The sequence below is a fragment of the Culex pipiens genome, chromosome 3 (genome assembly GCF_016801865.2).
Source record: "Culex pipiens pallens isolate TS chromosome 3, TS_CPP_V2, whole genome shotgun sequence".
Classification (NCBI taxonomy): domain Eukaryota; kingdom Metazoa; phylum Arthropoda; class Insecta; order Diptera; family Culicidae; genus Culex; species Culex pipiens.
The window spans coordinates 110,456,519-110,481,814 of NC_068939.1; the positions used below are offsets into that span (position 1 = coordinate 110,456,519).

At 36.4% G+C, this 25,296-nt stretch overlaps 1 protein-coding gene across 4 annotated transcripts in view; it reads left to right on the forward strand.

Moving 5' to 3' along the window:
- Positions 1-1,936: 1,936 nt before the first annotated feature.
- LOC120422354 (extended synaptotagmin-2) overlaps positions 1,937-25,296 on the forward strand; it is a 59,804-nt gene continuing 36,444 nt past the window's right edge. The window contains exons 1-2 of one of the 4 annotated variants that reach the window (XM_039585758.1): positions 1,937-2,036; positions 2,330-2,569. The gene's annotated coding sequence lies outside the window, so the exon portion shown is untranslated. Of the gene's footprint in view, positions 2,570-15,340; positions 15,524-25,296 lie in introns of those variants that run through there. The other 3 variants (XM_039585757.2, XM_039585753.2, XM_039585751.2) reach the window with 3 other exon arrangements.

A 25,296-nucleotide genomic window follows, 5' to 3' on the forward strand; every position in this document is an offset into this window, starting at 1 on the left:
TTAATGTTCGTCTAATAAAGCTAAACAGTTTTTGCTGATTTGCTGCTAATTTAACATTTTACATTTTACTGAAAACTGTTTTTATTAGAATTTAGCAGTTCTGTTCCAGGATGTTACATTTGAATTTCAGAGATTCGGAGAACCTTTCAACTGAGATCAATTCATAAACCTTTGCATGGAAGGTACATATTTCTACGTTTAGATTTTGCTAGCTGAGTGCTCTTTTAGGAAAAAAGCCAAATTTAACAAAACAATCTAACAATTAAAATAACTTTTTTGCGACATTTTGCCCAGTAAAATTAGTTTTAAGGTTTTCATCTCACTTTTCAAAAACTAAATTAATAATCAATAGGCAAAAATAATTTAATCTGTAACGAAATCTTCAAAATTTTATTCAAAATCAGAAAACATAAAATAACTTCCACGGAAAACATCCACCCAAATAATCAAATATCGTGAAAATTAAACAAGCTAAGAAAAAATCTGAAATGTTCTTAGAACGTGACTTTAAAGATAAAAAAAAACTATTTTTTTAAACTTGAATAAACCAAGTTCATTCAACTTCTGTTTAAATTATATCTTTCAAAATTCAAATTAAACAATAGTAAAATTGTTATGACGGCGAATGAAAAATTTCTCAATATTTTTCTTTCCTTCTTGTAGGGATTATGGGTTGCAGGATTGAATATGTAATAAATTATTAAATGAGTATTTATTATAAGATTAATATAATTTATAAATAAGAGTTAAGAGCGCAACAAAAAGTGCGCACCTTCATGAATATTGCCTTGTTAGCTGATTGTGGATTGAGTGCGAGAGCGCGCTAGCCGCAGCAGAGAGAACAACGAGCGAGAAAACAACGAGATGCGCGCGGCCGGCGAAAGAGATAATGAAGATTGTCAAATCAGTTTTGTGGTTAATTTCTGTGGAATAAGACGTGTTGTTTGTTAATTGCAAAATATCTGTGTTTTTATTATAAAAGAAACTCCCCGATCACGACACTTCTCTGATGGAATTAAATTTTTCAATCTATTTTTTTTGCTCTTACGTTATATCATTTAACGGAAGAAAATGGAAAGACGACTTTTATCGCTGAGGTCTTTATGAAATATTTGCTATGTTGTTATTTTAGTTAATGGATTTGAGATAATTGATAAATTTCACGAAATTTCGCGGAAATCTTCAAATTTCACGACTTTTACGCTGTCCGCGAAATTGTGAAAATTCACTAACCCTAGTTATAAGCCCTTTAGTGTTATTTACGCATTTTTTGGAGGCCGGATCTCAGATCAAGCATGAATTGAATTGAAGATCTGACTACCCTATCATAAATTGCCCTGCAATATGAAGATCTGACTACTCAATCTAGTGGTATGAATTATGAGTCAAATTGATAAAACATTGAAAAACACCGCCATTTTGTGTCTATTTTAGATTGTTTAATTGAGAGGAAGGCGCCAACCACCTAAGGGTGGATTAAGAAACGTTTTTTTAAATGGCGACTCCGAAAACTCGCCTAAACTGACTCCACCTCGTGTAAAAAACCTGGAAATTTGGCCGAAATAATGCAGAAATGCTTGTGTTTTAATAAAAGTTGGGCATTATATTTTAGAGAATTCTAAATTGTTGACTGTTTTTTGTTATCAAAACCACCCCACGTTCTCAAGAACCAACTTGAGAACTTCTTCGCTACCGACTTCCACCCCGCGGGTGGTTGGTCGGTCCCGGATATGGGTCACGGTCAGCCCGTGTTGGAGCAACAAACAACAAAAACCGAGGGAGAACTCTCTCCCCAAACAGCTCAATCGCCAGCCGAGAGCACGAAATCTCTTCGATCTCCGCAGCCAACAATCAGATCATGAACTCCACCACCAATTCCGGCGGGGGGGGTTGAGAATGTTTATGCTGCGTCAGGGGGTCGAAACTTCGTTTGTTCGTTTCGTGGGGGCTCGACGTCGCAAAACGGCCTCGACGATGTGGTTCTTCACTCGTGAGTGTGATGTGGACGGAGTCGGACGTGCTTCCGCGGTCGATTGGTTGGAGCTTTTTCTTCTAAGAACACTAGTGAGCTCTAGTTGGTACATAGCATCGGGCTGGTTGGGCTATGTAACTGATTAGCATATTTAGCGCTTTTTGTTTCTTAGTGTCTATCATTTGCACAAAAGCCTAGTGTAATAGTAGTTTGTTGTGGTCCTCGAAACGTGTTTTTTTTTCACGTCTGCTTAAATTGTGAAGGGCAAGGACGGGAATCGAACCCACGTGTATTTCGCGGGAGTGGATGTTTTATGATGGAATTTTAAATCAGTGGTAGAATTTATATTTTATACAGAGAATTCCCCGGGAGAAGGTTTTAATTCAGTGGATTAAAAATTCAGCTAACCGAGCAACTGCTGCTGCTGCTTCGTTCGACAGTGAACTTAATTAAGTGAGTGAGAGCAAACGCCGAGAGTTGTGATTCTACAATGGAAATCTCTCAGTGAAGTGTAAATTTACCTGCGAGTGGATGTAAATTGTTCAAACCCTTTGAAGGAGCTTATCGCGCAAACCGATATCACTCATCGTAAACAAGGTAATTGAATCATTGAAGGAGGATCTTATCGCGGCATGGTAAAGCATGTGTTACATACATGTTGTTGTACCGAAAAGGAAAATTGATTGAAAGCTCAGCCAATTGATAACGAGTGACGAATTCGATAAAAGCAGGGTGACAACTGGTTTAAATAACAATGCAATTGATGCTTTGAGGAGAACAACTAACCAATTTTCAAACATTAATGTTGAAACTGTTAGGAGTTAATACAATATTTCGACATACATATTATCATATGGATGAATGACCCAATTGAAGCTTTCTAAAAATGTTTCAACTGTCTCTAAGTAATGATTTGTTCAAACTACACTCAATCCTCGGTGGTTGGTGACTTTTTCGTTTGACACTTTCTTAGTTTGTACACCGTTAGTTTAACAAAGTCAAACTCACGCACACTATCAAAACAAACAAATAGTTTGGTAGTGTGTGTAAACTTCGTGTAAAAAGGGTGTCAAACTAAAAAGTGACCCCGTTCGTTTGACAACAGTAGGTGTCAAACCATCGGGGTTTGAGTGTAAGTAATGATTTGATGTAGGTAATAATGATCTCTCGAAAAGCGATTGAAATTTGTATGGAAACTACAATGGGGAAAATTGCATTTTTACATTTTTGACTTTACAAAAATCATGTTTTATTATCTTATGAAACTAACATCGTGGAAGTGTTGCCTTGGATGTCCCGAACAACTCTTCCCAAGAAAGTTTGGTGCTGATTAGCTTAAGTGCGTCAAAAAACATAAGGAGTTTTCAAAAGTAGTGTATTGAAATAATCAATGAAACTCACATTTTCTGCCAACATTTCCAAAGGAACCAGGAAATTCAAAAAATACTGATTGTTCTTATATTTTGAAAAACCTTACATAAAATTGATGTGAACAAATTTTCAAAAGACATTATTTAGTTTAGTTGCACCACAATTCCTCAAATATATAACAGTTTTTGAAAATTTCCGCTTGACTTGGCAGTGTTGGCAAAAAGTATGATTTTACCGAGTATTTCGAAATGTCTCTCTTGAACGCTCTGTTACTTTTGTTAGAAGCAACTTAGCACCATACTGTCTTCGAGAGATATATATCTAAGACTATACTTTTACGGTTGCCGGTTCAATATTATTCAACATTCAATATTACGCTCTTTTGAAATGTTAGTCTTGATAAAAAAAATATGAAAATGTTGTTTTCTCAGCTTTTAAAAATACTTTTTTCAAAAGTGGGCAAACATGGGCACCAATTTAAAAAAAAACAGCGACTATTAAAAAAAAGTAACCTAAAAATGGCTTTAACTTGAAAACGGTGCACTTTATTAAAATTGTTGTCCCCTAAACCTTATCAAAAATTAAAAAAAAAAAATAGTGTATAATAGTGTATTTTTGCAAATCAAGTTCTAGTGACAAAAAGTGAAATTAAAAATCACCAAAAAATGTTTTACCGTGTATCTTCTTTTTTTAATGTAGCCCTTATCCATACATACAACTTTGCCGATGACATCAAATCGATCAAAAAATTCCTTCAAAAGATACAGATTTTTGAATTTTTATGTATTTTTTTTTTTTTTTTTTAATTTATATTTATTCAAATTTCTTTTCCATGTACATTCATTCAGTTAAAATATTATTGAGTGTCCAATCACAAACGATGACTTTTCACCTCAATTTTAAATACTAGCAACTTTCATTTATTCATGAAATATTGTAGCTTTCGCTATTCAGTGATTTCAAATGTAGGAGGTCCTACATGTACAAAAGGGAAAAGGGATACCTTAAAACTAACTTATAAACTATATAAAGAGCGGATCAATGCAGCTGAAGACTGTAATGATTTTTGTCGAAATGCATCAATTATCTTATTGGACATAACATCCAAAGTGTCAACTTCGGCTAATTGATGAAGTTCACTGGTGCTGAACCAGGGAGGAAGTTTCAGAATCATTTTCAGAATTTTGTTCTGAATCCTCTGAAGTTTTTTCTTCCTGGCTAAGCAACAGCTTGTCCAGATCGGCACAGCATAAAGCATGGCAGGTCTGAAAATTTGTTTATAAATTAACAGTTTATTCTTGAGACAAAGTCTAGAATTCCTGTTTATAAGTGGATACAAACATTTAATATATTTGTTACATTTAACCTGGATACTTTCAATGTGATCCTTGTAAGTAAGGTTTTTGTCAAAAGCAAGTCCAAGATATTTCACTTGATCCTCCCACTTTAAATTTACCTCATTCATCTTTATAATGTGATGACCTTTTGGTTTAAGAAAATCAGTCCTTGGTTTGTGAGGGAAAATAATAAGTTGAGTTTTTGCAGCATTTGGAGTTATTTTCCATTCTTTCAAATAAGAATTGAAAATATCCAAGCTTTTTTGTAATCTACTTGTGATGACACGAAGGCTTCTGTCTTTGGCGGAGATGCTTGTGTCATCAGCAAAAAGTGATTTCTGACATCCTGGGGGCAAATCAGGCAAGTCAGAAGTAAAAATATTGTATAAAATTGGACCCAAAATGCTTCCTTGAGGGACGCCAGCACGTACAGGTAGTTGATCAGATTTGCTATTCTGATAACATACCTGCAGAGTACGATCCGTCAAATAATTTTGAATAATTTTCACGATATAAATCGGAAAATTAAACCTTTTCAATTTCGCAATCAAACCTTTATGCCATACACTGTCAAATGCTTTTTCTATGTCTAGAAGAGCAGCGCCAGTAGAATAGCCCTCAGATTTGTTGCTTCGAATTAAATTTGAAACTCTCAACAACTGATGAGTAGTTGAATGCCCAAGGCGAAATCCAAACTGCTCATCAGCGAAAATTGAATTTTCATTAATGTGCGTCATCATTCTATTAAGAATTATTCTTTCGAATAATTTACTAATAGATGAAAGCAAACTAATGGGCCGATAGCTTGAGGCTTCAGCAGGATTTTTATCCGGTTTCAAAATCGGAATTACTTTGGCATTTTTCCAACTACTGGGAAAATATGCCAAATCAAAACATTTGTTGAAAATTTTGACCAAGCTACTTAAAGTTGCTTCTGGTAATTTTTTAATTAAAATGTAAAAAATACCATCCTCACCAGGGGCTTTCATATTTTTAAATTTTTTGATAATAGATTTTATTTCATTCAGATCCGTATTAAAAACTTCATCTGACGAAAATTCTTGTTCAACAATATTCTGAAATTCTATTGAAATTTGATTTTCAATAGGACTCAAAACATTCAAGTTGAAATTATGAGCACTCTCAAACTGCTGAGCAAGTTTTTGAGCTTTTTCCCCATTAGTTAATAGAATATTATTACCATCTTTTAAAGAAGGGATGGGTTTTTGAGGTTTCTTAAGAACCTTTGAAAGTTTCCAAAAAGGTTTGGAATAAGGTTTAATTTGTTGGACATCTCTTGCGAACTTTTCATTTCGCAGGAGAGTGAATCTGTGGTCAATAACCTTTTGCAAATCTTTTTGAATTCGCTTCAGTGCAGGATCACGAGAACGTTGATACTGTCTTCGGCGAACATTTTTCAGACGAATCAGAAGCTGAAGATCGTCATCAATAATGGGAGAATCAAATTTGACTTGGACTTTAGGAATAGCAATATTCCTAGCATCCAAAATTGCATTAGTTAAAGATTCCAAGGCTGAATCAATATCAGCTTTGGTTTCTAAAACAAAATCATGATTTAAATTATTCTCAATATGATGCTGATACCTGTCCCAATTAGCTTTGTGGTAATTAAACACAGAACTATTGGGTCTGGTAACTGCTTCATGGGAAAGTGAAAAAGTTACTGGAAGGTGATCAGAATCAAAATCAGCATGAGTCACTAAAGGACCACAATACTGACTTTGATTTGTCAACACCAAATCAATTGTTGATGGATTTCTAACAGAAGAAAAGCAAGTTGGCCCATTCGAGTATAAAACCGAATAAAGACCAGAAGTGCAATCTCTGAACAGAATTTTACCATTGGAATTTACTTTTGAATTATTCCAAGATTGGTGTTTGGCATTAAAATCACCGATGATCAAAAATCGAGATCTATGCCGAGTAAGTTTATTCAAATCCCCTTTGAAATAATTTTTATTTTCCCCAGTGCATTGGAATGGCAAATATGCAGCTGCAATCATAATTTTCCCAAAAGAAGTTTCAAGTTCAATGCCCAAACTTTCAATAACTTTTAACTTAAAGTCACGTAACGTGCTATAAGTCATACTACGGTGGATTACTATTGCAACTCCACCGCCATTTCGATTCATTCGGTTATTAGTTATAACTTTATAATCTGGATCACTTTTCAAATAAGTGCCAGTTTTTAAAAATGTTTCGGTTATAACAGCAACATGCACGTTATGAACTCGTAAAAAGTTGAAAAATTCATTTTCTTTCGCTTTTAAAGAGCGAGCATTAAAATTCATAATATTGATGGAATTACTTAGATCCATGATTAAACTTCAGGGTAAGAACAACATCATTCGCAAATTTTAATCCAATCTGGATTGCTTCCATCATGGATGTAGCATTACTCATTGTTTGAATCAAACCAAACAGTGAGTTTTGCAAAAAAGTCATTTTTTCAATCGTAACTTCGCCGAGATCAGAAGATCCCAAAGCGTTGCCAGCAGAAAAATTTTCAAATGAGATTTGAGGTACCTGCCCAAATTCAGAAAGATTGGTAGAGGATTTAAAATTCGTGGATGAACCCGAAACGACGTTAGCATAAGAAATGCCATTGTTGTTACCTAACTTTTCCACGGTAGGGGTATTTCTAGAATTGTTCGAGTGAGACAGCACGAACGTTTGATTTAAAGATGCAGGTACAACCTGACTTTGAGAAAATTTCGGTTTGGATTTCGGCTGATGCTTAGCACGAGAATCCAAAACCTTTTTTCTGATGGGGCAATCCCAAAAATTTGATTTGTGATTTCCACCACAATTTGCACATTTAAATTGGGTGACTTCTTTCACGGGACAGTTGTCCTTGTCGTGAGAAGAGTCCCCGCAAACCATGCATTTTGGAACCATGGCGCAATGATCAGTACCGTGACCGAATGCCTGGCAACGCCGGCACTGGGTCAGATTCTGGCCATTACCGCCATGTTTCTTAAAATGCTCCCACTTTACCCGTACATGGAACAAAAACTGAACTTTGTCCAAAAGTTTCAAATTGTTGATTTCATTTCTGTTGAAATGAATCAGATAAAATTGTGAAGTCAAACCAAAGCGAGAAATATTCCCGTTTGATTTTTTCTTCATTGGTATTACTTGGGATGGGGCAAAGCCAAGCAACACCTTAAGTTCGTTTTTGATCTCATCCACCGACAAGTCGTTGGAGAGACCTTTCAGGACCGCCTTGAATGGACGAGCATTCTTGGTCTCATACGTGTAGAAATTGTGTTTGTGGTTTTTCAAATAACCAACAAAAGTTTGGTGATCTTGTAAAGATTCCGTCAACAAGCGACATTCTCCTCTTCGACCAAGCTGGAACGAAACTTTTAAATTGCAAGTTTCCTTGCAATTCTTCAGTTGCGTTCGAAAGCTGGCCAAATCGGAGACGGAAGTCACTACAATTGGCGGAGCCTTTACTCGTTTCTCGACGGCAGAAGGCTCAGTACGAGGAGAAGGTTCCATGTCTTCAGTTTCGGATAAAACACCGAAACTGTTTGTCAATGGAATTGGAGGATTGACCTCACATTCAGAATCAGAATCAGACCTCAGAAGAGGCTGTTTTCTTTTTCTGTTACCGTTAGCCGGTTTAGCGTTCAAACGCTTCACCGACGTAACGACCAAATCTTCAGAAGATTTGCGTTTACCTTTGTTTTGACGCATTTTGCAAGCAAAGTTCTCTTAAAAAGATGGCTTCGTTTGTATAATACAACAAAATTTCAGGTGGGGTTAGTCTTGAAAAGACTGTTTAGAATTTTGGAAAATAACTCAGGTAGTCTTTTAAAAGACTGTGAATTTTGTTTTGAAATAACTCTGAGCTTAGGTAGTAAAAAATACCGCAGCTCTAGTGTCCGTTCACCACGAAGGTTCGCAAGACACTGAATTTTTATGTATCATTTTTGAATGGACAGCTGCCAAATTTGTATGGAAAATTATATGGACAAACTAATGCCTCAACAATTAAGCCTTCGGACACTTAGTTTCGAGTAGGAATCTCGCAATCGAGAACGCCAAGGCAATGCTGTAGAGCGAATAATTTGATTTTTGAATGATGCAAAATAGCTTCTTTGGGCATGCAGAAGGCACCGAAAAAGTTTCAGCTGGACTAAAAAAATACTTAAAAAACGAAAGACCGAAATCGCAGAGAAATGTTCATATGCGGCACTTTTAGGCTAATTACAATTTGATTTCATTTGACTTTTTAGACTACATATTGGAAAAGACGTGAAACCTAAAAAAATTGTGCGTGTAAAAAATAATTCGCCCAAAATTTAGCGGAGGCAAACGCGTTACAAAAAGTTTGAACGATGTTTTTCATCGCCAAAAATACATAATTGATCAGATTGAGTTTTGCAAAGTTATAGGATCATTTTAGACAACTTTGCAATTCACTAAAAAAATAACCCGATTGATTGAGTAATACTCAAGAACCAGCGAGTTAAAGTTACCGTTCCAACTTTCCAACATAAATAACAAAATGCATTTTTTTAAATTTCATCACCGCCTGATAAAAAAAATCTAAATCACTTTAGCGTAGTTTAGGGGTCATACGTAAGCTCAACAATTAAAAAAAAGACAACGAAAAATAGTAGTTTATGCAACAAGTTGCAAAAAAAGGATTTTTTCAGCACGAGTCGTACATTTATCCAACGAGGTTCACCGAGTTGGATGAATACGAAGAGTGCTGAAAAAATCAAGTTTTGCAACGAGTTCCATACAACATTTTTTGCAATTCCAAAAAACATACACTAAGTGAAATTTTATATCAAATTTTCATGTATTTTGTAAATAAATCGTTTAAATCAAAAAAATGTTGAAAATTGTTACTTTTCAAAACAAGTGCTGAAAAGTTCAACTTTTCAGCACCCATTGAGTGCTGAAAAGTAGAACTTTTCAGCATTTATTTTAAAAAGTGTTGCTATTCGATTCTGTTATTTTTGGTACAGAAAAGTAGGCTATTTCGTCGTTCAAGAATGACAGGAAAAGTAAGTAGTTTCACGACGGAATTGCAAAAAAAATATTTCGTGATTGGATTATCCCTGGATGATGAATAGAGAGAATGCGTAACGTGACTTTCGAATAATCCCACTTTGTTTACATCTACAAAGTAGGCTTGTTCAAGCACAAGCATGACTTGTGCGTGTTTTTAAGTTTCGATCGGTTAGAAGAGATTTTTTTACGGTTAAAGAAGAACTGCGGCGAGAGCGCAGATAAATTCCATGGTTGATTTTGGAATCCTGCAGTTGAAAAATAAACGTGTCTCATTGAGGACTACTCTACCCAGCAGAAGATTGCCCGATTGATATCGGAAACCAATAACCAAATGAATCGCTTCCAAATACCGACGGCATTGATGTGGTTGTCCTCATTCTACAGCTGCTAGCAATCTACCAACCCAGATCCAACGATCCTGGCACGTTCGGCACGATAATTAATTAATCCTGTTAAAACCATTCGACCGCATGAGCTACAGGGAGCTAGAGGTGCTATGCCGGCAGTGGCAGCAAATCTAGTGCATCTATCGTCGCACAGTGTGTTTCACCGGGTCGATTAGTAGAATCTACCCCAGCTCCACCTGTCGAGCGCCACCAGTCAGAGGACAAACTGTGTGACCCGGCCAGAGGAAATTAGCTTCCAGCTTTGAAGCCCAGAAGAACACTTGTGCGGGGGTGGTTTAGTTTGTGGAAACGACTCGTTAGTCCTTGACCGTGTCACCGAGTCGTCCAAAATCCAGCATGAGTAATGAGTCTTCTAGAGTCGTCATCCGGGGTCTCCCTAGCCAGGAGCGACAGGACCTTGGCATGACTGTTTTTGTGACGGAACAGTGACAGGGCGTGTTTGGCGGGTGATCCGTCGTTGAGTTATTACGTCCAAAGCAGGTGATTACGAGTCAGTCAAAGGTGATCGAAAGAGTGGAACAGGTGGATATGGAGATGATAATGAGATGTTTTTTTTTATTTAGTTCAGGTCGAATATCTGATGCCTCGATTAACCGAAGATTCGATTATCCGAAAGTCTTCAAGGGAACTTCGGATAATTCGATCCAAAAAGTCGTATTTTTTCAATTTCCTTTTCTTGATTGATTTGTTAATATTTGTAAACCAAATAGAACTGAACCCACTTTGTAAATGCCGGCCCCGATACTCTTCAAGGGTGTTTCCCTCTGAAACATAGATAGATTTACTTTAATATATACTCTTATAACTTATCGATTAATCTATAGGTGAAAAAGTCTAATCGATTTTTGAATCTCATTCAATCAAAATTCAACATATTTGCGTTCTGCTAAGTAAGCTAACCTACAGAAAGTGCTTCTTAAATCTCGAATAGAGCTTTTAACATTTTGCTTCTTTCTCAGACCAATTATTTCCTGCAAAGTGCTGCGAGCCATTTTCATATGATAACCCCTTTCGGCTGCTCCCCACTCGAGTTCAAACTTAAATGCACAACGTGTGATTTATTCATGAGTTGCATTGCAGCACAACCATTACCATCGCAGCCATGGTGCCAAATATCGAGCTTAAATTGGAGCAACCATTTTCAAGAAAAGAAAAAAGAGCTCCACTTCTTTTTGCGCATCAAAAGTTCGTCCGGCGACAAACTTCAAGAACGTTTCCTGCCTCTGCGCCGATAGTGCCTAGTTTCACCTCTGATGTGACTCCCCGTCCCGTCTCCAATTAGAGGCCATTTGTTCCACCTGACCAAACACGCAACTGAGTTTGCTCTGCTCATCGAATTGGCTGGCACGTGGAGAACGTTGAAATTTTCGGACGACATTTGATGTGTTTTGGTAAACTTAGGGAAAAGTTTCTCGAGCAGTAGGTATTACTTTTTGAATCCAATTACACAAGCTAAACAAACGGAACATCGACTCCAGCCAAGAGATCCAACGACATCACTTTGAGTGTCTGACGATGTCTGGCTCCCTGCGCGCTGTAAATTGGTAGTGGTGGCGCAGTGGTCACCAAATTCTAACACTATTGTATCAAGATTATTTTTTAATTACTATAGAAAATTACAAAATCAATGTTTGTAACTCGTTAGAAAGGACTTTTAAATGCCTTTCTAAAAATGTATAACATGGTTATCCATTTTTATAATCTTCCAGACCTTAGTTAAAATCGTTTTTAACATAACCTTTTAAATACTCAACTAAACTTTATAATTTTTAATAGCGACTTAAGACGGATGGAATGAGACCAAAATATACAAAATCGGTTGAAGCCGGTGCCGAGATAATCCAGTGCAAGTTTTTTGATCATTATCCCACGACACACACAGACATTTTTTTCAGAATTTGATTCTAATTCGATACGTATACGTGAAGGTGTGGCTAGAAGGTCAAATTAAGAAATTTCATTTTTCGAGTGATTTTATAGCCTTTCCTCAGTGAGGTGAGGAAGGGAATACCCGTCTTGTTATATATTTTTAGAAAGGTATTTGAAAGACCTTTCCAATGAGCCTAAAACATCAAAGATCTGACAACCCTATCAAAAATCAAATATTATTTATTCACTTTTTGGACGCCTCATATATTTCAATGAAAATGATGCCCGGGTACATCATGCAACCCGTCGTTAGTTAGGTAACTGAAAACCATCTCAAATGATCCTAAAATATTGAAGATCTGATAACCTTACCAAAGTGATTAGCTCTCATTTGTTGTTTAAACACTTTTTGGAGGCCGGATCTCAAATATTTTGAAGAATACGTTGTTCGGATCTATCCTGCGACCCATCGTTGGATGATTAATCAAAAGACCTTTCCACAGAGTACAAACGGTTGAAAATCTGAAAACCCTATCATAAGTATATTAATGCGAGAGAGACACCAACCACCTCAAGGTAGATTAAGTAATTTTTTTTTTACAAAAAATTGGATTCTCAAAATACAAATCAAATCAAATCAAATTATTCGCTCTACAGCATTGCCTTGGCATTCTTGATTGCGAGATTCCTTCTCGAAACTAGAGCTTGATTGTTGAGGCAATTGCAAACCTCTTTTTACACCTTAGCTTCCATAGACCCCTGGATTCGAACTGACGACCTGTGGATTGTTAGTACAACTGCCTACCAGCGACTCCACCGAGGCAGGACCCAGGGAGACGACTCCTACACCTGGATTGAGCTAACGACCTAACCCTCTAGGTTAGACCGGGGCCAACATTTACTTCCCCGTTCGACGGAAGGCGTGGTCAGACAAATCTCGTCTCGAAAAAAGCCACCGGGACCGTCTGCAATCGAACCCAAGCCGACTGGGTGAGAGGCAACCACGCTTACCCCTACACCACGGTTCCCGGCTAATAAATACATATTTATTAATTTTGCTAAATCTAATTCCAGAGATATGATTAAAAAAATTGTTTGATAAAAATCAAAAATGTGAATATATTTGAAAAGCTAAATCAAATTTGCAATCGAAAAGAACTTTACTGATTTTTTGCACCGTTTTGGAGTTATAGTCACATTTTGGCTATAAATTTAGAAAATTTGACCATTTTTCATTTTTACAAAAATACTGCATGATGGAAAGACAGACCCATTTTTTCATTGGGTAATTCTCTGCCAACTCACACGAAATCGGGAAAAGTTGCCCCGACCCCTCTTCAATTTGCGTGAAACTTTATCCTAAGGGGTAACTTTTGTCCCTGATCACGAATCCGAGGTCCGTTTTTGATATCTCGTGACGGAGGGGCGGTACGACCCCTTCCATTTTTGAACATGCGAAAAAAGAGGTGTTTTTCAATAATTTGTAGCCTGGAACGGTGATGTGATAGAAATTTGGTGTCAAAGAAACTTTTATGTAAAATTAGACGCCCGATTTGATGGCGTACTCAGAATTCCAATTTTCATATTTTCATCGAAAAAAACACTACAAAAGTTTTAAAAATTCTTACATTTTCCGTTACTTGACTGTAAATTTTTTTGGATCATGTCATTTTAAGGGAAATTTAATGTACTTTTCGAATCTACATTGTCCCAGAAGGGTATTTTTTTCATTTAGAACAAAATTTTCATTAAAAAAAGATAAAATATTTTGATATATATACATAAGGGGGTTGCTTCAAAACATCACGAGTTATTGTGATCTTCCAAAAAAGTTTTGAAAAAATACTTTTTGTGTTTCTCTTTGCTTTGTCGTCCGTGTCAGTCGCGGGTGACGATGAGCGGCCATGATCAACGACGAGCAACATTTTCAAAACTTTTTTTTTCGTGAAATCGCGATAACTCGTGATGTTTTGAAGCAAATCCCTTATAGATATATATATTTTTTTGTAATTGTCTGCTCTACAACTTTGTAGAACATTATTACGCTCTAAAAAGTAACCCTGCAAAGTTTTAGAAAAAAACACAAAATTTTAAAGTGAAAAATTTTGTTCTAAATGAAAAAATCACCCTTCTGGGTCAATGTAGATTCGAAAAGTACATTAAATGTCCCTTAAAATGACACCAAATGTCTATCTCATCACCGTTTCAGGCTGCAAATTATTGAAAACCACCTCCTTTTTCGCATGCTCAAAAACAAAAGAAGTACCGCCCCTCCGTCACGAGATATCAAAAAATGGACCTCGGATTCGTGATCAGGGAAAAAAGTTACCTCTTAGGACAAAGTTTCACGCAAATCGAATAGGGGTCGGGGCAACTTTTCCCGATTTCGTGTGAGTGTGCGAAGAATTACCCATTTCTTGTGAAAAGGTCTACAAATAAATAATGTTCCTCTTTTCATATTTAAGACCAAATTTTAAAATTCAGATACTTTTTCTATTGAAAAGATAAAAAAAAACATTTCAAGTTGAAAATGACAGGTTAATTCGGTGACACTCAGATTTTAGATCAATTTTCATTGAGGCTTTTTCTCAGAAACTAACAGTTCGATTTCCAAAGTCTTTGAGTGAAAGTTGTAGGAAGTATTCTCAGGTTTTCAAAATATATTTTTATCTGGGATGGCCTTCATAAAGTATTTTTCCAAAACTGGAAGATATGAACATTTCCGAAAGTTATAAACTGAAAGTTACTACAACCCTAAAATGGTACTTTTTATTAAAAAATTGATTACGACTTTGAGATTTGAACTCTTTGCTTAACCCAAAGCATCTGAGAGGAAGAAGAACGTGGACTGAGCGAACGGATTTATTTTGCAGTTCAGGAGTAAAAAAATCACAAAAATTGTCGGTAATACATTCTTGAAACATTTGACTCGCCACCTTTAAGTATCAACCACGACGTCGCAGTTTATGTTGGGTGCTTGCAAAAGCTTAATTGATTTTAACTCTTTATAGACTCAGATAAATATGATACCTTTTTATTCTCAGCCGTCTGCTTTGGATACAGGTCAAAGTGAACAAACAAAGTTTAAAAAAATCGAGGAGAATCGCTTTAAAGGCATTATTGAATATTTGGGTAATTTTTTATAAGAACATTTGTGGCTTTTAGTTTTCAATGGAGAAATTCACAAAAATATGCAAAATTGTTCAAACTGAAAACCACTGGGTTCTCGCTAGAGTGCGTCACGGAGATGTCAGTGTCTTGGTCGAGCGCCGCGAGAGACCATCCTTCCCTCTGCCGGTACACGAGAGTCAAGCCAAGTCACTCGTCTGTCTGTCCGAGTGTATCCATAATATCAGAATTTATATTCAGCATCGGTTCGCAGTTCGCAGTTAAGAGTGTGACTTCTTGCCGGCAGTGCCGACGACGTCGACGAACTAAACAGTCGCTAAAACTCTCTCGCTAGTTGGTTGGTTGGTTGGTGTACAACTTTTCCGGTTCGGTTTAAGCTCTGTAAAGTGTGTCAAAGCGGTGATTTTTCGGTAGTGCAAAGCGAATTAGCCCAACGATTTGGGATTCAAACTCATACAAGTACTTTTGAACTAGTTCAACTAATCGATTCAAGTGTTACCGATCGATACACACGTGTCCTTTATACACGTACCGCACCCGGACCTGTTTTAGTTTTGCCTCAGTGCAAGTGCCACTGTATCGATGATGTCATAGGGCGCTTACCTCATTCTCCGTCGTCGTCGAGAACTGCAATTCCGACGTTCTTCCCATCGTTGTTGTTTTTGTTCAGTTCAGGCAGAGGGGAACAGCTGGTTTGCTGTTTGGCTTGACTTGTTGGCATTCTCGCGCGATGTTCACTCTCTGGTGTGGTTCATGCTCATGATTCTGAGGGCCTTACGATAGTGTAAATACACGGAGTCAGAGTCGGCTAGCCAGCGGCGAATGAGCTGCGTATTTAGCCTTTGGTGAAGGTCGACCAGAAACAACTATTTGTCGAAAAATTTGGTGTTGCCGGTTAGCTACCGATGATTGTTGATGATTCAGAATCCGATTTTTTTGTCGGTTTGTTTTGCTGATGAGTAAAGCAAAGTTATAGAATGTTAGTCAGATACAATTGTCACTACTTGTTAAGGTACGATCCTCTCTTAAAGTTAATTATAAATTATTGATTAAAACATTTGAACATTTGAACTTATTGATAAAACAATCTCCATCACCATCGTCTGTAAACGATCGAGAGATATTTTCTTTTCAAATATGCAATAGTTCAGCTTATTTTTTAGCTAAGATTGTGTTTCTTGTAATTATGTTATTGAGCAATTCCATAAGACTTTGGACAACGATTACTTTTTGATATTTTTTTTGGTTTGGAATAAATTTGGTGTATTTTTTCTATGACAAACGAAATCATGTCATGTCATATCATCTTAAAATAAAGTCAATATAATGTTTTTGCAATTCCATCGTGAAACTATTTACTTTTTTTTATTTAAAAAAAACTTCACAGCACTAATATCGAAAATAACATTTTTCAATATTTTTTTCATTTTAATGGTGAATTTACTTAACACATGGGTAATTCTCTACCAACTCACATGAAGTCGGGAAAAGTTGCCCCGACCCCTCTTCAATTTGCGTGAAACTTTGTCCTAAGGGGTAACTTTTGTCCCTGATCACGAATCCGAGGTCCGTTTTTTATATCTCGTAACGGAGGGGCGGTACGACCCCTTTAATTTTTGAGCATACGAAAAAAGAGGTGTTTTTCAATAATTTGCAGCCTGAAACGGTGATGAGATAGGAATTTGGTGTCGAAGGCACTTTTATGTAAAATTAGACGCCCGATTTGATGGCGTACTCAGAATTCCGAAAAAAAAACGTATTTGTGTGTGTGTGTGTGCAACATCTACATTCTATACATGCAAATAACTCGCATAGGCATTAGGAAGGTGTTAGCTCTGCCGAGCTTCGGTGACCCATTTCTACGCTGGCTAGCCGAGCGCGAGGTACCTCAGCTTGAATCGACAAGCCCCGCCCTGAAGAACGTTTGCATCCATCGGATTCAAACGTTATTTAGAACTTCCGAACCCTTATCAAATGGACAAGGACCCAGCGCGTATATAGTTGACAGTAACAGTATTCCTAATTCCAGTCGCGATGGACGAGTGGTTAGCATTTTTGCTTACCAATCCAAAGGACGGGGAATCGAACCCCAACTCGAGCGACTCTGATTTTTCGTTCATGTTCAGAGTTTCAAGATTTATATTTCCTATACTTTCTCGTTTGAAGCATACGGGAATCGAACCCAGGACCATTCGCATAACGAACCCCGTAACCAGTCAGTTACGGCTGCTCCTTGGGAACGCCCTACCGGCGTAGTCTTGAATGATGTGTGTGTATGTCAGAATAAATGAAAGAATGGTTGTTTTATAAAAAGAACGAGCTCACCAGTGAACAAATTGTTCAAAACCAGCTTCTCTTCAATCGTCTTCGTCTTCGTCAAACGAGGGTGGGTACCCGCTCAAGGAGGCCTGTTCCCGCTTGCCACCGCCCACTCGTAATCCGCTCCGTCCACCTTTTGCAGGATTTTTCACGCTTTCATTAGCGGGATGTTGACCTTGACGAGGACCGAGCACCATTCTGGTCTTCGGGAAAGGTTCGATAGCTACCGAGTTCCATGACAGTTCCGCAACCAATCCGGAACAGGCCACGTTCTCCATTGAACCGTCCTCGTCCAGCACCACCACCACCACCGCGATCCATCCAAATTATCCCATTTTTCCGCCGTTTGAAAAACTTAACTTTCCAAGTAATTTTCACAATCTTTCATGAAAAATTATTGGAGCCCGAGAAAAACTGTGACAGCGAAAAGTTTTCGCGTCCGCACACCCCGATTGCTACGATCGATCGTCAGAATTCCGAAAAAACGTATTTTCATCGAAAAAAAACGATAAAAAGGTTTTAAAAATTCTCCCATTTTCCGTTACTCGACTGTAAAAATTTTTGGAACATGTCATTTTATGGGAAATTTTATGTTCTTTTCGAATCTACATTGACCCAGAAGGGTAATTTTTTCATTTACAACAAAAATTTTCATTTTAAAATTTCGTGTTTTTTCTAACTTTGCAGGATTATTTTTTAGAGTGTAACAATGTTCTACAAAGTTGTTGAGCAGACAATTACAAAAAAAATGATAGAAATACATAAGGGGTTTGCTTATGAATATCACTAGTTATCGCGATTTTACGAAAAAAAGTTTTGAAAAAGTTACTTTTTGCGTTTCTCTTTGTTTCTTCTGCCGTGTCTGTCGCGGGTGACGATGAATGGCCATGATCAACGACGACCAACATTTTCAAAACTTTTTTTCGTAAAATCGCGATAACTCGTGATGTTTTTAATTTTTTTTTAAATTTTAAATTTTTGTAATTGTCTGCTCTACAACTTTGTAGAATATTGTTACACTCTAAAAAATAATCCTGCAAAGTTAGAAAAAACACGAAATTTAAAAAAATAAATTTATGATCTAAATGATTTTTTTTTAATTAAATTTCCCATAAAATGACATGTTCCAAAATTTTTTACAGTCGTGTAACGGAAAATGGGAGAATTTTTTAAACTTTTTTGGATTTTTTTTCGATGAAAAATACGTTTTTTCGGAATTCAGAGTACACCATCAAATCGGGCGTCTAATTTTACATAAAAGTCCCTTTGACACCAAATTTCTATCTCATCACCGTTTCAGACTGCAAATTATTGATAAACACCTCTTTTTTCGCATGTTCAAAAATGTAAGGGGTCGTACCGCCCCTCTGTCACGAGATATCAAAAATGGACCTCGGATTCGTGATCAGGGACAATAGTTACCCCTTAGGATAAAGTTTCACGCAAATTGAAGAGGGGTCGGGGCAACTTTTCCCGATTTCGTGTGAGTTGGCAGAGAATTACCCACATGGATGTTTGATATAAAATCTTTTCAAAAAGCGTTTTTCGGAATCACAACAAAAGTTGTAATCAGCTCGTTGCAAAATTTGTTTATTTACACTTGTCGTATTTAGTCAACTCGGTAAATTTCGTTGGATAAAGGTACGATCCGTGCTGCAAGAAATATGATCTAAACATTGATTGCAATCGAAAAAGCCTATTAAAAAAGCCGAATTAAAAATGGGATTTTTGAGCATCGAAAAAGCCTATTAAAAAAGCCGAATTAAAAATGGGATTGTTTTTTATAGGCTACACACTAAAAAAAAATTCATAAAAAATTAAACAGCTGAAGTTCCAACAATTTCAATCGCGATAACTCGTGATGTTAATAAACAAACCCCTTATGTCTATATATCAAAATTTTTGTAATTGTCTGCTTTATAACTTTGTAGAACATTGTTACTCTAAAAAATAACCCTGCAAAATTAGATAAAACACGAAATTTTAAAATGAAAAATTTTGTTCTAAATGAAAATATGACCCTTCTGGGTGAATGTAGATTAGAAAAGCACATTAAATTTCCCATAAAATGTCATGTTTCAAAATTTGTTACAGTCGAGTAACGGAAAATGGGAGAATTTTTTAAACTTTTTTAGTGTTTTTTCGATGAAAAATTTGTTTTTTTCCGGAATTCTGAGTACGCAATCAAATCAGGCGTCTAATTTTACATAAAAGTCCCTTTAAAACCAAATTTCTATCTCATCACCGTTTCAGACTGCAAATTATTGAAAAACACCTCTTTTTTCGCATGTTCAAAAGTGGAAGGGGTCGTACCGCCCCTCCGTCACGAGATATCAAAAAACGGACTTCGGATTCGTGATCAGGGACAAAAGTTACCCCTTAGAACAAAGTTTCACGCAAGTCGAAGAGGGGTCGGGGCAACTTTTCCCGATTTCGTGTGAGTTGGTAGAGAATTACCCAATTACAAAAAAAAACTTTTTTTCGATGTCCTATTTTCGATTGTTGAGATTAAGTATGACTGCACTAAAGAGATTTAGAATTTTTAAATTCAAGATAGCGGCCAATCTGGCGTTGATGAAATATTAAAAAATGCATTTTTTAATTCAAGGTGAAGCCGTTGATCTATGAAATATTCTGTTTTAAATTCAATTTAACTTTCAGCACCCAAGGAATCATCATGTGCCGGTTGTTGCCTTCTTGAAGCCACTGAAAGAATTTTAGATCCTAATCAATTGTGCTTCAAAATTTATATAAATTTGGGGCACAGTCATTGACGTCCTAGTTGGCAATCATTGATTAATGACGATTTCCATAACTTTACAAGGAATGGGATAATCGTTACCAAAAGGAATCGGCATGTGTAGGGCACTATTATAAACAACTTGTTGAAGGAATTTTGTCAAAATATTGAAAGCAACGAAAAATGTATATCTTTTAACGAAAAATCATGGCAAGGATGGAAGTCTTTACGTTAGTAGACTCACTAAAATGGGTTCGCATAACTCAATTTTGATGTTTGAAATAAGAAAATAAAAAAACGATTTTTTTTGTTCATGATTCGATTATCCGAAGTCCCATACAAACCTTCGGATAATCGAACTTCGGATAATCGAGGCTTCGGATAATCCAGTCTGGATTGTAGTAAAAAAAGTCAAGCTTTGCTGAAAATTATTTTGTAGATAGTACTTTACTGCCCTTGTTTGCATAGTTATACAAAATCGTGTGCCCTTTCAGAAAAGCCCAAAACATCCAGTACTTTGTTTTAGAAATCAGAATGCAGGAATTCTAATCTAATCTAATCAGCCGACCTTCCGGAAGCACGCTGGAGATTGTCGGGGTGATTACTTCCAACATCCTTCTTTTCTAAACGGCCAGGCCAACTGCGTAAAGTTTACCACCAAGATGATGCGATTAACACGTAGCCTCATGTGTGGGACAAAGTTGCTTTGAGTTTTTCTCAGCTTGCTATTTTTGCTTATGGGACATTTATGTCCCATGTATCTACTACGCAGTACATCGGTAATTTCCAGTCATGAAATTGAATAACTTATGTACTTTGCGTAAATTTATCATATGTATGATTCCGATAAATAACTTATCAAGTTACTTTGAATGGCATTGCGTAAGCAAACATACAATGTTTTTGTTACTGTCTTTCATATCGTTCCCGAGCCAAAAGGGGAAAAATCGATTCCAAACGCCGTGACAGTCTGGCGCCGCAGTCGCGTACGGAATATCACTGGTTGAATCTTTGCCATAAAATGATTGCTAAACTGCGTTCAATTCCGTTCGCAGTGATGATTTCACTCGATGTAAATGCAAAAAAAAAAATGATTTCATTGCAGCGACTGCGGCGATAATTGGGAACTGAATTTATCACGTGGAGGGCATTTCCAATAAATTGTGAAAATACACCAGGCAGTCTGTGCAGGTCATTCTAACCGGAAATGACTTTTCAGTTTAACCACCCGCGAAGCACGGCACGGTGGAGTGGCTGTACAAATCCATTCACATAAAACGGTTTTGCTTTCTCGCCGTTCACCTGAAATGAATATTTAATAACTGGGAGCCTTTTTTTGGTGTTGAGTTGACATAAAAGAAGCTCGACACAGCGGAGGAGGAATGTTGAAATGGTCCTTCAGCGGGTCCTCGAAGTACACGACTATGGGTAGGATTTCAAAGTGGGACGCTATTAAATTCAATTTTAGACATTCCGGCGAAAAACTGTGCAAAATCCGGCCGGTCCTTGCTTTTTAGGGGTTTTTTAACCACTGCGAGTGCTTTTCTGTTTAAACAATCGTTTAGTCGCTGGCTAAAGTGGAATGGTCTTTCATCTCGCTGTCGAGGAAAGTGAGGAAGGTTAACGAAATTGGGTGTAATGTTATGCCAATGAGACATCCAGGACGACAAAGGGTGCGCTACTGATTGGATGGATTCTTGTGCTGGTTAATAAGGAGTTTATTGGATCTAAAACGTTCATGGCACGTGGATCGATAAATCGTCGTTGTTGTGCTTTGTTGACGCGTGTAGATTATGGGCCAAAGTTAGGTTAAGTTAAGGACGACCTTTACAAAACCTCAAAAGATGATTTCAAATATAAGATTTTAAAATTGAAACTTAAATTTTTTATAACTTTGATAAACATGAACATTATTAATAAATTTATATCAGTAAGAAACCGTGTATACATGGGCTAAAAAAAACATTCTGGTTTGATTATTTGCATGTTATCCGTTTGTTTTTGTTTATTTAAAGTCAAACACTAAAATGCGTTTTTTCTCAAAAACAACGTGAGGCAACAAAGCACAGCCACGACGAAATGGCATAAGGCGAAAGGTGAATTCGTTAACTGGGTATCGACAGCTTATTCATGAGTATGATTTGATAGTATCCTTTTCATATCCCCAACCTAAAACAAAATTGTTTGGCTTTGACTTTTGTTTTGCCTGGAAGAGTTCACACGGTCCGATAGTTGATTATAAAATACTTCTTACTTGATTGATTGCATTGTTTATTGTCATCTCAATATTGGTCTTTTAGCATTGTTTTGCTTGAATATTATAAGAAAACTTTCCGAAAAAAACGCCCTTTTGAAAAACTTTTAGAATTTTATACATGAAATAGTCAAAAATTAAAGAAGTTCATTCCACTCACACCCTATTGTAAACGCGTTTTGAAAATATATACATGAGATTCCCCGAGCGGGGGTAAATAACACGGGAATACCAAATTTTGGTATTACTTGGGCAAATAACAGCGACCAAAATGTGCTCTTGGTTGCCCAGTAATAGATGGTAAAATACCATGTAATCATACCAAAATCTTGTATGTGGAAGGGCACAACAATACCAAACCATGTTATTCCAAGGGTAAAATAATAACGTCATGATTCGAAATCCGGACACTTAGTAGCATATCATTTTTGTTATAGCTGGCAAAAAATCATGAAATAAGTTGGAAATGTAGAAATATCATCAGGATGTAGTATAAACAGTCAGTTTCAAGAAAATGCATGCAAAATATGTCTTTTCAAACAATTTTTCATCAGAATTTCAAAATTAAGATGACTTGTTATGCTTCGAATCCCGGACACTGATAAAAGCTGATTCGAAATCCGGACACTCTTGCTTCGAATTCCGGACACTCGATTTTACTTATGAATCGCACAAATTTGGACTGAAATGTTAGTGAATGGCATTCTTTAGGTCTCAAATAAGCTGATAACATCAAAACAATCGATAGTTTATATAAACATTTGCTAGAATTTAAGGAAATCGTAACCATAAATTTCTGCTTTGCCTTCCCGGTGCTTCGAACGCCTATGAAATATTTCAAGTGAAATGTTTCGCATTTTTGGTAAACTTATAATTTTATTGTATTTAATTGTTTTGGCATTAACTACAGCGTTCAAACAAACTTTAAATGAAAGTTGATGTTGGAGTTCATCAAATAACACAGTTTTGGCATTCATAATGCGAACTTATATTCAAATAATTGATAAAACAAAATGAAGTGTCCGGGTTTCGAAGCGTCCGGGAATTCGAATCATGACGTTACCTCAAAATAAAACCATTTGAATACCAAGTTGAGGTCTTCTGGATTTTTGAACATTGCTTGAATACCAAAACTTGGTATTGCCATGGTTTAATTTTAAAGTATTCCCGCGCCCTTGGAAAATCAGATTTTGGTATTCCTGTGGTCTTCCACATACATGATTTTGGTATGATTTCCTGGTATTTTACCATCTATTACTGGGCAACCAAGAGCACATTTTGGTCGTTGGTTTTTGCACAAGTAATACCAAAATTTGGTATTTTCATACCATTTTTAGTGCAGCAGTTGCAGTTAGTGAAAAAACGGAAATGATCCATATGCAACAGCCAAATCTACTCACCTGATGATTCCATGTTGTTCTTAGTGATATTCTTCACCACATCGAATGCATTTGTCATTGATGAACGGCCTGTGCTTGAAGTTCTTGAAGATTCTAAAAAATAACAAGATTGAAAAACAAGTGTTATTAAAATGAAACTGGATTGAAATTCAACAAAATTCAATAATCTGTCGATTGACTCGTTTTTCAAAGTATTTGGTTATCCCAACTTAGAGAAATTTCAACGTTTTTTTAAAAAAATCTTAGTGGGTATATAAAAAAAAAATGAAAATCAGCTTTAACATTTTTGGGTTTCAAGTCATTTTAGCGCAAAATTAATTATCTCATCAAAATTTATAAAAAAAAATCCCATAGTTTCAGAGGAATTTGATGAAACCTTTCAATACCAAAATAATACCAAAATGTGCCATCCTGACTTAGAAAATTTTCCACAGTTTCAAGTAATTTCTTTAGGGGGTATATCAAAAATGTTTAAAATCAAGTTTAAAATTTCCGGTTTTCAATTAAAGCATTTGCCTGGATACATCACTTTAGCGCAAAATTAATTATTTTGTCAAAATTGGTCAAAATTTTCCGATAGTTTCAGAGGAATTTGATAAAATACTGTAATACCAAATGAATACCAAAATGTGGTGTTCGACCATTGACAAATGCTAAAATTTTGCAATATTAAAACAATACCTTAAATTGGTATGATAGCACATTTTGCTCTTGCATAATCCTTAAGACAAATTTTAAAGGGTCCAGGAATACCAAAATTTGGTATCGATACCAGAGAAAGGTATTATTACGCATTTCCCTTGTTATTTATCCATGCTCGGGACTTGCTATACATTTGAAATAACATTAATATTGTTTTTGCGTGGTTGCCTTTCACCCAGTCGGCCTGGGTTCGATTCCAGATGGTCCCGGTGGCATTTTTCAAGACGAGATTTGTCTGATCACGCCTTCCGTGGGACGGGGAAGTAAATGTTGGCCCCGGTCTAACCTAGAGGTTAGGTCGTTAGTTTCGTGTTATATCTATAAATCAAATAAAAAAGCATAAAAAGAATAAAAAATTAACCTTTTCAGCAACCATTTTAGTGCTAAAAATTCAGTAATATCCCTAATTGAACTTGAATCTATTGCTATTGAATCACAAGAGTGAAATAAGTTCATATTTATTTAAACATTGTTAACAAAAATCTCGGAAGATTGGCTGACTACTTTTTAGTCAATTTCCCCCAGTGTATCAGAAAAAATTTCAGTATGTCAGTCGAAAATCATCACAAATATTAACCCCTTCAAATTTAACGCACTGTTGTAAATCTTTGACATCTGTTTTTGCACCATCGACACCTTTACTGAACTTGCTACCAGCTTCCATTCCTTCGTGCAATTTGTCTTAGTTGCTTATGTTTTTATTTTCATTTGAAATTCAGTTCATTTTCTCATCTTCTATTTTTA